Here is a 6,653-nt window from a genome sequence, read left to right as displayed (position 1 = left end):
TCAGTACGAGATTAGTGGATTGTGCTGACAGATTGCTACTGTTAACACTTGACCTAGTGGATCCAGTTAAGGGATGACAAATTAAAAACCTACATAACTGAAACTTCCATGGAGGAATAATCAGATGGAATTTTCGGTCTGATGGACCATTATTGTGTTAAGATTATGAATGATATGTTCTGAATGAATTGTTATCTGATAATGAGTTCTATATAAGGGATCTTTATCCCATGATTCTGTGGAGAGCTGACCAATCTAAAGAACCCCAGAATCGGATTTGAATTGTAAATAAAATGACTTAACAAGAATTTTCGCATTGATAGGATCATGGATCGAGATCGTCGTGGTAGGAATGATAACCCCCCCAACTCGATGAGGAAGAGCTCAACTTGGATGTTCGTAAAACTCTTCATAGATCGCAGCTTGGACTTTCAAGGGTGAAGGGAAAAACTTGGGTGAGACTGGAGAAGTGGATCGAAGCAATGGAAGAGTACTTCGATGTCACCGGGTACAATGAGAAGAGCAAAATGGCTCTTGAAAGGCTAAAGATAGTAGAAACAGCCAGAGTAGCATGGAGAAACCAGTGCGAGACAAACCGTGTGGATCAAAACACTCAGACATGGAATGATCTCAAAATTTACCTAAGGAAGAGATTCTGTCCTCCCGACTTTTTCAAAACAAAGATGAACGAATTCTTAGAGTTAACCTAGGGGAGCAGAATTAATGAAGTATATCACCAAGCATTCTCTCTCCTCCTCAAATACTTGCCACCGCCACTGGTGGATGAAGAACAACTGATGGCCAGGTTCATTCGAGGACTGAACGAACCTTTGAATATCCTAGTGAAGAATGCCAAGCCAGTTTCCATGGCCGAAGCAGTGCGGATGGCGAAGGATTTCACCAAGGCCTTTGATGTCAAGGACCACCATCACCTTTCAAAAGGTTTTTAGCTATCTAGAAGGTTATTTCAACCTTCCACCGTCTAAGAAATATAAGGGTCAAGCCCAGAATATGGGAAGTTCCAGAATGGAAGAAATGTCCTTTTCGCGAAACTCAATCCCTTGGAATTCAACTTCAGAAGTTCCACCCTTGAACAAGGGAGTGAAATGCTATAACTGTCAAGTATTTGGGCATCGCAATATGGATTGCCCAACACCTTTTGGAACAAGGTTTTCAGGGCGAGAAAATCAGGGATCAAGATTCGAGACTCCAGCTCCTTCCTTCCAGAGTAATCAAGTTTCTTTCCGCCAAAACCAGAGAAATCCCAGAGGTAGACCATCTAACCTACTCGCAGTTTTAATCCAAAGTAATGCAAGACCTCCGCCTCTCAGAATAGGGGAAGTCAACAGAGTGATGTTCCCAAAATCGGGCGTCCACTTCCAAGGCAGTAACGTTGGAAGTGATTTAGGAAGAAGAAGAGGATGAAAGAGATCATACTCCACCTACGAGATGAGGACATCTCATGTTTTTTTAAGTAGGGTAGGATGTAAGATTCCTCCCTCCAGCTTTTGAGGTGTGCAGGTGTAAGAACCTCCCCTTCTTTCCCCTCTTTGAAATAAAAGAAAGACTCTGTTTTACCCTGTTTAACCTAGAGAGAGATAATCCAAAATTAAGATATTTTTGGTTATAAAAATCGTCCTAGTGTCTAAAATGGTTTCCCCTAAGACAGAAATTCAAAAAGAACTTTCCAATGTGCAATTGGAATTAATTAAAAAGAAGTATAAAGGACCTTAGCCTAAGGGTCTAGATCTTCAGAAATTTTTTTGGATTATGGTCCAATTAAGGTTCCTATGGACCAATAGGATCAATCCAAGTGTGGGGAGGAGATAAATCCAATTTATAAAAGAAAAACCCCCCAAAAATGAGTAAATGCTCACATAAGATGAAGAGTTGACTAAGGACAAGGTTTATTTTAGTAAAAAAAACTATGAGTATTACTTTAAAAAAATGATATATTTTGGGTATAATGATTCAATTTTGACACCTTGGTAACGAGAAGGGAGCTCTTCACAAGGAGGCACCTATTTCACTTGTGTGGTGGAGTTTTAAACTCAAAAATATTGTGATATTTTTATCTCTCCTCTCTCCTAGATCAAACCAAATCAAAAGGGAGCCAAATCTTGTCCAAATTCAACCGAACTGAACCTCAAAAACTTCTAGAAACTAGTTGGACTTGTGGTTAGAGGCCTCCCTCACCTATAAATAGATCCTTAGCCCTTTGTAAAAAAAATATGAGAAATATACCATACCAGTATTATACTGAAATAATGATATTTTCTATTATCCTCTAAAAATCCTCTACGAATTGAAGAGATTGGAGCTTCTCTCTCTCTTCAATCTTCCTTGGTGACTCCAACAACATACCAAACCAATTGATTGGTTGGGGGCCTCTACTGTGATTAAAGAATCAAGTAATTTAGGAGGTAAAGTGTGGATTATTGTCTTCTTTTTCTTAAATCTCCAACTGTTTCTCTTCTCAACCCCTCTCAAGCTTGAGAAGCATTAATTTGAATGGCTTTTGAATACTATTGAAGTTCCTTAATGTATTGTAATGAAGAAATACATAAATTTTCATTTATGCTTAATTTATAATGGTTTTTAAGCATTTTCCTCTCTCCCCCAAAGAATGGTCATTCCTATTACCTATTCTCAATTCAAATGAAGCTTCTCATGAAGCATTTCTCTAATCTAAAAGTAATATCTATGCTTGTCTAATTGGAGGCCAAAATAATAGCTTTTAATAATTTTATGCTATTTAATTTATGGTAAAATTAAGAATCAATCCATAATTGGATAATGATCCAATTAGTGGTTATTCTAGTCACATGAATAATACTAAACTTTATTCTTTCAAATTTATTGAGAATTATCAGTAATAGCAGTGGAGCTATGGTAAAAATTTTGAAAAATAAACACATAAATCATTTTCATTTATATTATGAAAAGAGAACTTCCTACCATATTCTAGGATTAATCATCCTAGATTAATTGAATGATTCTCATTATAATCATGGAAATTTTAATTTTTAAATTTATGCATAAATACTAATTAGCAAAAGAGAAATTTCTAGTAATTCATTTTTAATGTTAAAAGAGAAATTCCTATGACATTTGGAATTCCATCATTTAGATGGGAAAACAGAAATTCCTAGCATATTGGAATTAATGAGTATTTTAATTAAATCCAAAGATGAATTTTAGATAGATTTATTTTATCTATGAGAAATATTTAAATATTAAAAGAGGAATTCCTATGACATTTGGAATTCCATCATTTAGATGGGAAAAGAGAAATTCTTAGCATATTGGAATTATTGGATAATTCATTTAAATTCAAAGATGAATTTAAGATAAATTAATTTTATCTATGAGAAATATTTAAATATTAAAAAAGAAATTCCTATGACATTTGGAATTCCATCATTTAGATGGAAAAAGAGAAATTCCTAACATATTGAAATTATTGGATAATTCATTTAAATTCAAAGATAAATTTTAGATAAATTTATTTTATCTATGAGAAATATTTAAATGTTAAAATAGAAATTCCTATGACATTTGGAATTCCATCATTTAGATGGGAAAAGAGAAATTCCTAGCATATTGAAATAATGGATATTTTATTTTAGATGAATTTATTTTATGAGAAATAATTAACAAAAAAAGAGGAATTCCCATGACATTGGAATGCAAATAATCAAATGCAAAAGAGGAATTCCATGGTATTTGAGATTTAAGAAATTAAATGGGAAGAAGAGGAAATTTTAGTATAATTCAATTTATGATTATTTACCAAAAGTGAAAATATGGGTAGAATTGATTTCTACAAATCCCATGAATTCTTTTATTCAAAAGAGGAATATTGAACATAATTCAATTGAGGAATTGAGAAGGAATATGGACATAGTCGTTGAGAAAAAGAACCTTTGATTAGGCCAAACAATTGGTAGAAATTTAGAAAAAGTCCCATTATCGGTATCAAACTAGAAAAAGCTATTAAATGGGAATAGCATGTGAATGGATGTGATAAGATGTGTATGGGATGCGATAGGATGATGTGAATGAATGTGATAAGATGAAAATAGGATGTGATAAGATGTGATGTAATGAAATGGATGTGGATGTGAATAATGAGATGAGAGGATATGTGAAAGGGTGAGATGGGAAGTGGATGTGTATGTGGAAGAATGGATGTGGATGTATGAATGTGGATATGTATGTGAAAGAATGGATGTGGATGTGTATGTGGATGTATGGATGTGGATGTGTATGTGGAAGAATGGATGTGGATGTATGGATGTGGATGTGGAAGAATGGATGTGGATGTATGGATGTGGATGTGTATGTGGAAGAATGGATGTGGGTGTATGGATGTGTATGTGTATGTGGATGTATGGATGTGGATGTGTATGTGGAAGAATGAATGTGGATGTGTATGTGGAAGAATGGATGTGGATGTATGGATGTGGATGTGTATGTGGATGTATGGATGTGGATGTGTATGTGGAAGAATGGATGTGGATGTGTATGTGAAAGAATGGATGTGCATGTTCATGTGAGAGGATGTGATGTCAATGTGAATAAATGGATGAGATGTAATGTGATGTGAATCAGGATGTAAATGGATGAGATGTGATGTCATATAAATCGGGATATGAATGAATGAGATGTGATGTGAAATGGATGTGATGAGATGTGATTTAAATTGGGATAGATGTGAATAGATGATATGTGATGTGAATGAATGTGATGTGATGGGATGTGAATCGGGATAGATGTGTATAAATGGATAAGATGTGAATGAATGTGATGAGATGAGATGTGAATATGGGTAGATGCGAGTGGATGAGATCTGATGAGAATAAATGAGGAAAGATGCGATGGGATGGAAAATGATGTGATTGGATGAGAATGGGAATATGGGTAGATGCGAGTGGATGAGATCTGATGAGGATAAATGAGGAAAGATGCGATGAGATGGAAAATGATGTGATTGGATGAGAATGGGAATACATATGAAATGGATGTGGATTAAGTAATATGGATTAATGTGGAACAATGTGGATTAAGTAATATGGAATGATGTGGATGTGAAACAATGTGGATTAAGTAATATGGATTGATGTGGATTAAGTAATATGGATTGATGTGGAACAATGTGGAAAGACGGGAGTTCGTTATAAAAACTGTATTTATGACCTATTTTTAAATGATTGTTTTATGTCAAGAATACTGGGGAAGCATTTTGACCGTCTTGTGATTAAGGCCGTGGAGACCTAACTGTTAAAGTTGCAACAGTTGATGGAGAATCAACGGAGGACGTCTCTCACATAGCAAGGTCGGTCGAGGTCTTGACCAGAGCCTCAGCTCGATTTAAATGGTAAGCTTCCAGTACGGTGGATGAGGGACCAAGGAAGCGGCCTATGAGTGAAGCGCTAGGTCACCTGTGAAGGATCCTAGAGGGTGCTGACTATATAGTGCTGGGTCTCTGGGTCGCCGAAGATACCCACACGTGCGTCGGGGAAGATATTGGAACAAGGAGTAAGAGTTGTTTTCTGAAACCGGGCATGGATCTATTTGATTGACCTTGCTGGTCCTCAACGGATGAGTCCATAGCCTTTTTATATGGATCTGTTGGTTGATCTTGCTGATCTTCAACAGAGATTCCATCTTGATTTTTATGAGAGAATATATTGCTGGGTACTATGAGCTAGGAACTATCGAAAAGGCCCCTGAGTGGACAGGTGGTGAGCATTCTGGTTGCCAATGATGCCATAGATGCTCCGGTGAAGGAATGATTGGAAATTAGGATTCAACCAGATATTTTGGAGGATTATGATCAGTGACACTATGGTTTCATTAAATGATTGTTTTAAAGATAACTAAATCTGTGAAAAAGGCAATTTCATATTGGGTGTGTAAGTGGTGTGACTGGCGTTAAATTTGCATGAATATCCGGCTAGGGGGCCTGGGAACTCTTTTCCCTGGTGCTCGGGACAAAACCTAACCAAATTCCTAATTGGATCCCATCACTACAATGGTTGGGCGGTTGGCTAACCCACCATGGGACTGGGTGGGGTTAGGGCTGGACTGATGGATCCGTAAAATGAGACTCAATTCTGTTATAGTACGATAGATGAAGTAAATCTCGGATAGTAATTATTCTATGGAAAAAGAATCAACGGCTGTGCCTCTCGATGGAGAAAAAGCATTGGTTTCTATGATCCAAGTGCAATTTTCTTCCTTGATCTGACTAAGATACTCACAGGTTCGATCAGATCAGTTTGGTCAGTAATGACCCTGACTATGTTAGAGTAAAAATATCCTGGAGGAATCACCCGTGCTTTTCGAGCGAGGGAAGTTTTTTCCGGGTTCAGTTTTGGAAGAACCGAGGGATTAGTCTCTTTTCCGAATATCCGTGGGCGAGGCCCCGAGTGAGGGACCCTACACCGCACAAGGAGTGCTACTTCCGCTGCCAGCACCCCCGAATCCGTTGCGCGGAGGGGGCAAGGATCTTTCAGAATGGGGGGCTTTGGCCTCTAATGTGGTGACCTTCGGACTAAAGAATGCTCCAGCCACATTCCAGAGAATGGTGCAAGAAATATTCTATGAATATTTGACAACCTTCATGAGAGTTTTTGTAGATGGCTTCA

Source organism: Cibotium barometz, chromosome 29 (assembly GCF_041138505.1).
Source record: "Cibotium barometz isolate CiBa-2024 chromosome 29, ASM4113850v1, whole genome shotgun sequence".
In the NCBI taxonomy this organism is placed as follows: Eukaryota; Viridiplantae; Streptophyta; class Polypodiopsida; order Cyatheales; family Cibotiaceae; genus Cibotium; species Cibotium barometz.
This window is presented reverse-complemented; position numbering follows the sequence as displayed.